The 10,080-nt window shown below is 46.1% G+C and overlaps 1 pseudogene; it reads left to right on the top strand.

Annotated features, from left to right (window-relative positions):
• Nucleotides 1-4,047: 4,047 nt before the first annotated feature.
• On the top strand, nt 4,048-5,957 carry LOC123170632 (uncharacterized; annotated as a pseudogene).
• Nucleotides 5,958-10,080: the final 4,123 nt, after the last annotated feature.

Raw genomic sequence — 10,080 nt, 5'->3', positions numbered from 1 at the left:
GATTCCTTAACTCGTACTTATTAGAGTTGAATGGATTGCTGAGTTCAACCAGTGCAAGACCACAATCGGTGACCAACTTAATGTTGACGCTACTGTGGCTTGGTCGAGCAAGCAAGGTTTTTTTTGTGTCATATGACATGATAGTAGATGAAATTACCTAGGCGCATCCGTAATTGTTTTCAGAGGTGTCTCAGACCCGACCATGCTGGGGATTTTTGGCATGCATGGAATCTCTTGCACTAGCGCAAGACTTGTATTACTTGATCTTTATATAACTTGTGATTGCAAGATGGTGGTACAAGATATTTCTGCACACTGGGAAGGTATAGATCCATCATTAGAGAGATTCAAACATTGTCTTGATCCGTTATTTCTTATGAGTTTGCTTCGAGGAAATAAGTTGTAATTTTGAAACTCAAAACTTAGCTAAGTTTGCTCTATCTTTGGATGTGGGGCGCCATCTGTGACTTGATACCCCGATCATGTAATTGTTCGCGTAAAAACTCTTGATCAATAAAGCTTATCAACTTGCCCTAAAAAGGTGAAATAAATTGAGTTTGGAATTGGTGCTCAAAATACCCGCTAATAAAAAGGTTGTAATTTCATTCATGAAAGCAGAAGGAGGAATTTTCAAGTAGATAATCCAGCTAAATGTTCTCATGTCTTTAGATATTGGAAGATATGTTTGGCTCTTGGAGCCTCATGACATTGTAACAATTCCTATTAACCTCATTGGGCGATAAAAAAACAATCGTTGTACCCTAAAAAAAATTACCCCCGAATAAACAAGTTTGTAGACAATGGACTTTGGAGTTCGTTCTCATGAACTGCTCAATGCCGTGCCTACCAAATAGCCCATGGAGTCACCAACACTTCCACAAAGAGTTCATTGTGTAGGAAATTACATAGTTCAAACAACAACCACTTAGCATCGGGAGTTTCATCGCTAAATAGAGGAAGAGTGATATCATCCTCACGAAGCACCCACACACTTGCCAAATTGGAATCAAGGAGAGCATGTCATTCATTGTGGATCAGGCACACAACTGAAAGGGGTATGTGCTTGCAGACTCTTTCCTCGCCGGTCCGTAGCGAGCCAAACCTCATGCAAAAAATGCAAGGTTTGGAGGTATCTTTACCTTCCGGAGTCTCTTCCAGCTAATTTCTTACTTCTCAAGATTCAATGCTTCCATTGCTCCCTGAAGCCACCCCTCTCATCTTAGCTTTGTTTTGAAACCATACGACATGTTGAACGGATAGTCAAACACTCGGTCTTCTCATACTGACATGCCCAAGAGTCGCCTTGTGGAATATGATTTATTGGAATTTGCCGCACCGCTTCTATATTCATGGATAAGATATGCTACTGAGTTTTGACATCCCATGTCCTAGGCACCAAACATATGAAATCAGAGACCAACATAGACGGGCTAACACATAAATGGACCAAATGGGCACACCATGCAATCCCTCAGGAGCCTGTATTCATTCTAAGTTTACGCGAACAAAATTGGGGTCGCACTTTGCCATTGTCAAGTTTCCTGTTTTGTTTTTTAACGCAATATGTCAAGTTGCTTATAGGGGTTGCGTGATATGCAAGTGCCCATCGTGCCATGCTCATGCATGTTTGTCTTAGTTTCAGTTGGCTTCGAATCACCTATGAAATAACTTCATTGGCAAAACTAATACACACTGAAGTACACTCCGAAGTGCATCACGCAATTGCACTGAAAATGGCCCGAATGCATATTCAACTTCACTGAAAATGGCCGATTTCAAATAGCTATTTTCAGCTTGATTTTTTCCTATGAAAACCTGTTGCCCAAAGCTAAAACAAGAATGGCCTAGTCTATCATCCCTGGGCCGGTGCTATAACCTGAAGAAGGAAATATTGAGGTTGGAAAAAAAAACTGGTTTATGGCGGGACCTCCTAGGCGGGGCCTTAAGCACAGGCTAGGGGAGATAGCGCCCACGTGCCCGCAAACTAGGTTGGCCCAGGTCGCCTCGTTTACTCGCCCATGACGCCTCGTTCGCTCAATCACGGTTGACCGATTCACAATTGACCAGCTGGCCGGTCAATCATAAACTTTTTAAAAAATTAACAAAAATTCCGATAAATAAAAAAAATCATGAATTGAAAAATGCTCGTTAATTAAAGTTCAAAGACTTCATAAAAAGTTCATCAAAATTGAAAAACAAAGTTCACAAAATTGAGAAATTTTCATCTATTTTGGAAAAAAATTCATTGATTTTGAAAAAAAATCAATTTCAAGAGAAAGTTCATTGATTTTGAAACAAAATTAACAAATTTGTAAAAATGTTCATCAATTTTGAAAAAAAATCATAAATTTGAAAAAAGTTGATCAATTTTGGAAAAAAGTTCATGAATTTAAAAAAACACAAATTTGAAAAAGAAATTATGCATTTAGGAAAAAAGAAAAGGAGGAAAATGAACAAAACCATGCCAAGAAAAAACCCGAACAGGACCGTTCCAAGAAATAAGAAAAAAAATAAAAGAAAGAAGAAAAGAAGGAAAAAGCTCTAACTAAATACCAAAAGGTGAGGCAGCCGGGTGGTTAGTGGAGCGTGTACATGGAAGCTAAGATCGGCGGTTCGAATCAAGCCCTTGCGCGCAGTTTTTGGTCTTTTAAAACAGAACAAAAAAATGAAGATGGGCTGACCCACGCAGAGGAGAAGGTGTGCGCCCGATTGCGGAAATAGAAGGAACGGGCGCTTAAGGCGCCATTTAGGAATTGTCGTTTACGTCTATGGTACTCGTTGGAGAGCTGGAAGAAACGGCGGCGCGCATTGAGGCGCCGCCGCGGGAGATCATGTGCATCCTTCTTCCTCGACGTCATCAGGCGCTGCAGACTCGTCCTCGCCGATGTAATATCCCCAAGCCCTACCTCGTCATGTCCTCTCCCCCTCCACCTCTCTCTCCCTTCCCTCCGTCTTTCTCTTCTGAAAGTTCCTCCAAGTTCTTCTGCACTTCCGGCACCCCGGCCCGACCAAGCTTCCTCCATGAACCCATCAAATTTATCACGAGTCCCCCACATCTTCTCGTAGCGGAACAACCTGGGCATCCAAGCCGAACGCCCCGTAGGCCAACTCCAACAGGTGACCCCATTTGGTCTGGCTCTGTCCGTTTAGGTTGAAACAGATAAATGGGATGGCCCAATGCGCCGGAGCAAGAACAAATCTTGTCCACATCGTGTCCATCTCGACCCAAATCCAGATCGAATATGGGTCGGATTTGCGTGAAACCGGACAATGGACGGACACACACGCGGCTTCTCATCGTCCGCCCAGTCCTGCATGCCGGCCCCCCAACCACTTCCCACCACCTACATTTACGCCACACGCGTGGGACAGGCCCGCCTATCAGCCAGTGAACCTCCCCCAAGCGTCCTTTTTAATGACGAAGTCGTGGACCAATGGTCCACATCCTCGTCCCCATGGCATATTCCCGCTTTCACACTCATCCTGCCCCCCTTGAACCCTGACCAACCCTAGACCATGCCGTCGGGCGGCCATGGCCAAGCCAGGGAAGCACGACACTGAGGCATCATCTTCTTTAGGCCCGCGCGCCGCCGCTGGCTTGACCATCGCTCGGCGCGCCGCCGGGACACGGACCACCCATATGTGAAGGTAGAGGTGTGCCAGCACTACTGGGATACCTCCACCCTGTTGGCGTGGTCGGACGCCCACCTACCGACCAGCTGGCACATGAGCCCGGATCGGGTGCCAGTGTCGGCCATTCTGGTGACCGGTCACATGCGACTCCTCGAGATCAACCACCGCCGTGCCTTGTTGCCGCCGAATCTCGTCGATGATCCCAGGTACATCGGCACATCCTCAATTTGGGTCAATTTGTTCTGGGATGAGTACGAAGTGCGCCAGCAGGCCTTTTTTGGTGGCCATCCTAGCCTAGTGCAGTCACGTTTTAGGGCATTGTGTCCTCCAATCCCTCCCCGTTTGCGCTTTAGGGCACGACTGAGCGGACATGCGCCCTCGCCACCCCGACCACCACCAGATCCACATCAGCCCATGACGGTCGAGGAGGAGAAGGAGCTGGTGAGGAGGGCCGTGACGGACTCGGTGATGGAGTTTGAGAACGCCTAGTGGGATGGTCTGGAGGTGCAAATCGCGCTTTCGGCCGTCGGGATGTTGTCATCCCCGAGCTGGAGGAGGTAGACGATGCGGAACCCTAGTGGAACTCGGCGGTGGTGGGCCAGTCCTGGTTGTGGACTTCGACCTTGTCGTGCACGCCAGAGTTGGTGTCTGCGTCAGGCGTCAGCCGTGTTGGTTGGCACCGACACATGATCACCGCTCCACATGCCACCGCCGCCGCCCCCTGCAGTGCAGCCACCATAAGTGCCACCAGCCCACCTGTGGCAGTCACCTCCCTTCGTCGACCTTAGCACGGACGAGGAAGACTGCAGCCAAGACAGTGGCGACGCCATGCAGTGAAGACGGCGGCGACGGCTTGTTTTTTTCTTTAATAATTTTGAGTTTAAGTTCGATGCATGATGAATAGTTTGACCATGACTTTTGAGCGTTAATGTAATACTCTTTCCGTCCCAAAATTCTTGTCTTAAATTTGTCCAAACACGGATGTATCAGGTCATGCCTAACCTTTTTCTTGAATTTTGTGTCGAACAGGGAGAGCGCCATCGTGCAAGTAATGGCCAACAGGACATGTTCTGCTTCTGTCTCCTCACTCTTTGCTTCATCTCGGCCACAAGGATGGGCAGAGCTCCCGGACGACCTGCTCCGACCCGTTGTCGCTCTACTACGTTCGTTCCGTGACCTCCTCGCCTTCGGTACCACTTGTCGTCATTGGTGTGATCTTCTCTCAGCACACAGGTCTTCTGTCCAGCCTCTGCCCCTCCACCCCAATCTCCGTACCGACGATGGACAGTCTCTCTCGCATAACTGTTGGACCTTATTCCACAAATGCACATGGAGATTGGCTGACCCTGCTGCCACCTCATCTTCTCGCAGTTTTCTTTCCTTGAGTGACCTCAGAAGCATGACCTTTCTGCGCTGCTCCTACGGTCAGCTCATCTTCTACCACAACAATGGGTTCCATATTGTTAACCCATTCAGTGGCGCTAAGGTTGGTCCTCCTTCCCTCCGGTCAGTTCCCTTCACTTGTATCAGCTATGTCACCTTAACTGCCCCTGTTGCATCTGCTGACTCGCATCTCCTTGTCGGTGCTGGAGCCTATCTGTTCCTGTGGCGCATCGGGGGCGACTCTTGGACAAAACACAGTCCTAAAGTTGGTCGTTTTTTGATTGAACAAAGTGTGGCCTTCAAGGGCAAGACATATGCCCTAGGGTCTTTCGGGTGGTTCTACATCATTCACTTGTCACCCAGTCTCATTATTCAGAAGTTTAAAATTGTGTTTGAGGAAGATATAACTGAAGATCTCTGTTCGGCAAATGACAAGGCATGGTTAGTGATTTGTGGTGATGCACTTCTCTTGATCAAACTTGTGGAGGCGGGAAGAGGGATGCGCTCGGAGGCCTTCCAGTTCATGGCCTTCAAGCTTGAGTCATTCGACACCATGACCAAGAAGGCAAGGTGGGTGAAAGTGAACAAGTTAGATAACTGGGCCATCTTTATCAGCGTTGACGAGCGGTGCGAGGCGTTGTCGTGCATGAACCCGGAGGGATGGGGAGGAAGGAACAACCACATATACTTCCCAAGTTATCAGTCTGAAAAACCTTGGGCTGCAGTCCAACTATGGAAAAAAATGTTATTACCGTTCGATGTGTTTGCAGCTCTTCAACACTGGAAGACGGTACCTGAAATTGGAGTCAACCTGGGTCTTTCCCGCGCGTTTCCTCGTTCCGGCCTGCGATGATCTTACGGCTGTGAGTGTGGTTGGTGATTGGCTTCTGATACAGCTTTGGTGGGAGGATTCTACAATGTTGCAGTCGCGGGATGAGTAGTTCACTGAATGTTCATTTCGAAATTTGCATTACAAACAGAAGTGTAGATTAAGCTATCAGATTATGTACTTTCCTCTTTTTTTCTGCGGTAATTACAAGGGACCCATATGTTTTATTTCTCATTTATTACAGATTGTGGAGTTTTCTTGTACCTGGGCACTTGATAACATGGGCTAGGTCTGTAACTTCCCTTTCATACATAGATAGCTAAAAGTAATTGTACTATGGTTGTTGATTATTCACATGATGTGCTTGAGCATATGACAGTCTCATTGGGTGGAAATGTGAAGATTGAGAACATTGTACGCCATTTTGGGCTGGAGAATTGCAAGGTCACCAAGAATTAGAGTGAGGATGCAAGTCCATAGCATCAGGTTAATATAAACTGCAAGTTCAGCCAACAAACATATAAGCAGCATATGTGCATTCAGCACAAATTTTATATTTCACCAACAAAAACTAGGCAGATAGAGTGTTCGACAACCAAACAGATCTGCATTTGAACATAGCTTCAGCAAACAGCTCTGCGTGCATTTGATTATCTCTGTTTAAAAGGAGATCAAGCTACAAATAGATGTATGGACCAAACAAAGCACATAACTAAAATAAAAGCCCAGGCACATCTGACATACACTCAGATCCCCAAATCATCCATGGCAGAGTCAGGCTAACAAGAACAAAAGTGCGATGAGCGCGTCAGAGGAGGTCGCCCCAATGGGGTGATGGCGGGCCAAGGAAGATGATCCTGGGCAGCCTTGCACGGTGGAGAACTCTGTCTGACCGTGGACCATGGCACCGGTCAGCGAATATATATACTCGGCCAACCCACAAGACCATGTCCTACACGGAAATTGACTTAACCTAGATCACATCGTATACTACATATTTGGACTCAAGCTTGACTCAAACACGTGAACTCCTACTAGTACATGTACATGACTTTGGTTAGTCCCCAAAGAACTAAAGCCACGTGACATGCAAGCACCAACTACATCATGTTCCAAACAAAACAATCAAGATTATGCTAACACTAGCGTCGGCCCCTGCACCACCAATGGCTGTCATGGGTTCCCAACTCCAGCAGGAGGTGGGGAAGGTCTCGTCCACGATACCGGCAATCACTCCAAAGCTGCTTGTATGTACAAATCAGAGCAAGGGGGTAGAACTCGACATCAACTTGGTTCCTTCCCTTGCCGGGGCTGAACCCGGAGGGCGGAGGTGATTCAAGGCCAGGCCTCCTCCCTGAGTCCGGCAGCCAGCAAGGAAAATGAAGTGGGCGAAGTCAACCTCAACAAGGCTCCTCCCCTACCCCCTGGAGCCGGTAACACGAAAGCCAAGCACCACAAAGATAAGAATAGCCTCAAGGGTAAGCCAAGGAAGTAAGTTGATCAATCCCTGGTGAACACCGGGGCGGTGTTGGGTAAATGCATGGGGCGTGACAGTGAGTCTGGTAGTGAGTTTGTGGCGACACCTAGTTACAAGGGTCCTGGTCTGTACAAGAAGGCATGAGGTGAGGGTAATGGAGGTGGCATGAGCAACATAGGTGTGTTAGGCGGTAAGGAAGCGATCGGCCCATGGGTTGCCGATGAATGACATGTGATAGGGAAGGCGCTTGTCAGGAGAAATGAGTCACCTAATCTAGAACTGTTGGGGCCTCGGGCAATCCCGGATAGTTGAAGAGCTAGTTTGCCTCGTGCGCGCATATACCACTTCATGATTGTTTTACTTTCTGAAACTCTGCAATGTGAAAAGAGTTTCAATAATCTTAGGTGGATACTAGGCCACCAGAATTGTATTGTGCACGATGGTAAGGGCAAGGGTGCCTTGCATTGTTCTGAGATGAATGAACTAAAATAAAAAGACTGCCATATGACCTGAGATACATCGATGTCTTAATTCATGATGATTCCCATGGCCCGAAGTGTCGGGCTACATGGTGAACTTAAGGAGTAAGGAAGACGTCACATCTGGAGTTTACTCAAAAGAATAAAGCCAGATGCTCATGAACACTTGTTGATGATAGGTGATTTTTATGAGATGATGTGGCAGCATGAGCACTTCTCAGTAGCTTGGATATCCGAGAGAAAAACACCAATTTCGGAGAAGCCTTGTTCTAGTGTGATCTTCATAATTGGGGCTATAAGGGGCCATCCTGGACATACGATAATAAATAGTATGGCAAAAGCAATGTGACGTCAGATTGAAAGTGCAGTTGCATCGTTGGGTTGGTCTGATTTATTCAGAGTGAACAGTGGTACACACATATGCTCCAACCACTTTCATCTATGGCTGCAATACGGAGACAGACCAATGTGCATAGCAACATGAAATCCTTCCGGTATGAGTAGATATGGGAAACAGTATCGTCGCTGGAGGGAACTACTGAAGTCCCTGGCCGATGACTGCACTAAGCTGGGAGTGCTGCAACAGGATGTTTAGTCCTAGACATGAAAGATTTTGGGTCCATGATAAGGAGTACTCACTAGCTGAGAATAAATATTATAGTCACATATTGAATGCACCATCTTATTGGTTGCAGATGGTCGGGAAAGCATCTTAAGAAAGCCGGTCTTTGAAGGGAGGTTAATGCCTATAAAAATTGTTGGGGGAACATCGGTGTCTCTAAACTAATGTTTGTTGATGACAACCTTCTGTTCTTCAAGGCCGTAGGAAGAGAGGTGAGGGTAGTGAAGGACACTCCAAATCTATTTCAAAGGTGTACATGATAGCTTCTTAGCCCAGCTAAATGCTCTTTATTATTTAGTAAACACTGCTCGCCCCATGTCCAGTAAGAGATAAAGATCACCCTTGGTGTTGTGGCTTCCACTTTCGAGAGTAAATATTTGGGTTTACCAACCCCAGAAGGTAAGATGTTTGCCTCGAATTTCAGTCGAACATGGAAAGGTTCACAAAAATGTGCAAGGACTGGACTAAAAAGTATATTGCCCACGCAGCTAAAGAGGTCTTGATCAAGTAAGTGGTTCAAGCGCTTCCCACTTACTTCTTTGGATTGTTCAAATGTCCTTGGGCTTTTGTGATAAGTATGAAAATTTTATCTGGGACTTTAGGTGGGGCGATGAGTAAGGACATCACAAGTCCATTGGCTCTCCTGGTACCAACTGGTAAAACAAAAGAGAGGACGTGTTCTAGGATTCTGGGATATGCATATGTTTAGCCAAGATCTCTTAGCAAGGCAAGGGTGGAGACTGATTCACGAGCTGGATAGTTTATGTTCCAGAGTCTTGAAATCAGAATATTATCCTCGTGTGGATTTCTGGACATGGTCATTTCCTCGTATGCATCGCCGGCTTGGAGTTAAGATACTCAAGGAAGGCATCATCTGGTGTATAGTGAATGGACGAAAAATTCAGATTCAGAGAGACAACTCGATTTTGAGACAGTGTGGCCTCAGGTTGCCAAATTCGCTAGAAACTCAAGGTTGAGGTGCGTTAACCAGTTGATTGTCTCAATATAAATGAATGGAATATTAACCTTGTCCTTAGGCTATTTTCTGATTTTGATGTAGAGGAGATATTTCACATAAATCACCCTTCTACGTGATGGATGACTTGCTTGTAAACTTGCCACCCAACTCAAATTCAGGTACAATTCCCCTGCTTCTAGTTCTTCCAGTGCGACATATAATTGGAATATTTGGGATGTGATTTGGAGAGCTAAGGTTCTAGAGAAAGTTAAGGTCTTTGGCTGGAGGTTGCTACTGGCTCACTGGCTACACAATTGTGTAAATTTATAAAGGCGCTGAGTGTAACACCATTTGTGCCATTTCTGGTAACAATGTGGAGCATGAATTCCAATCTCCACGGTGGCTTTGGGATGTTGGCTAGTGTCCCATCAATACTTCTTTTTTGAGGGAATTGGTGTCCCGTCAATACTTAATGCCCCCATGTCTAATGATTGCAATCAATCTATAGTAATAAACAAGTCTAGTGTTTTCCCTCAATTAAATAAAATAAACACAACTCGAAGATCAACTAATTTTTACCTTAATTTTTCTAGAAAAAAAACAGGGCGAGTTCTTCCCCTACCTTCTTTGATGTTGACAGCGGAGGGCGAAGTGGAGGCAACAACTACCTTCTCCGATGCCAGTCGTGGTAAGACGTGG

This window comes from Triticum aestivum, chromosome 7D, assembly GCF_018294505.1.
Source record: "Triticum aestivum cultivar Chinese Spring chromosome 7D, IWGSC CS RefSeq v2.1, whole genome shotgun sequence".
NCBI classification, from domain to species: Eukaryota; Viridiplantae; Streptophyta; class Magnoliopsida; order Poales; family Poaceae; genus Triticum; species Triticum aestivum.
This window is presented reverse-complemented; position numbering and strand designations above follow the sequence as displayed.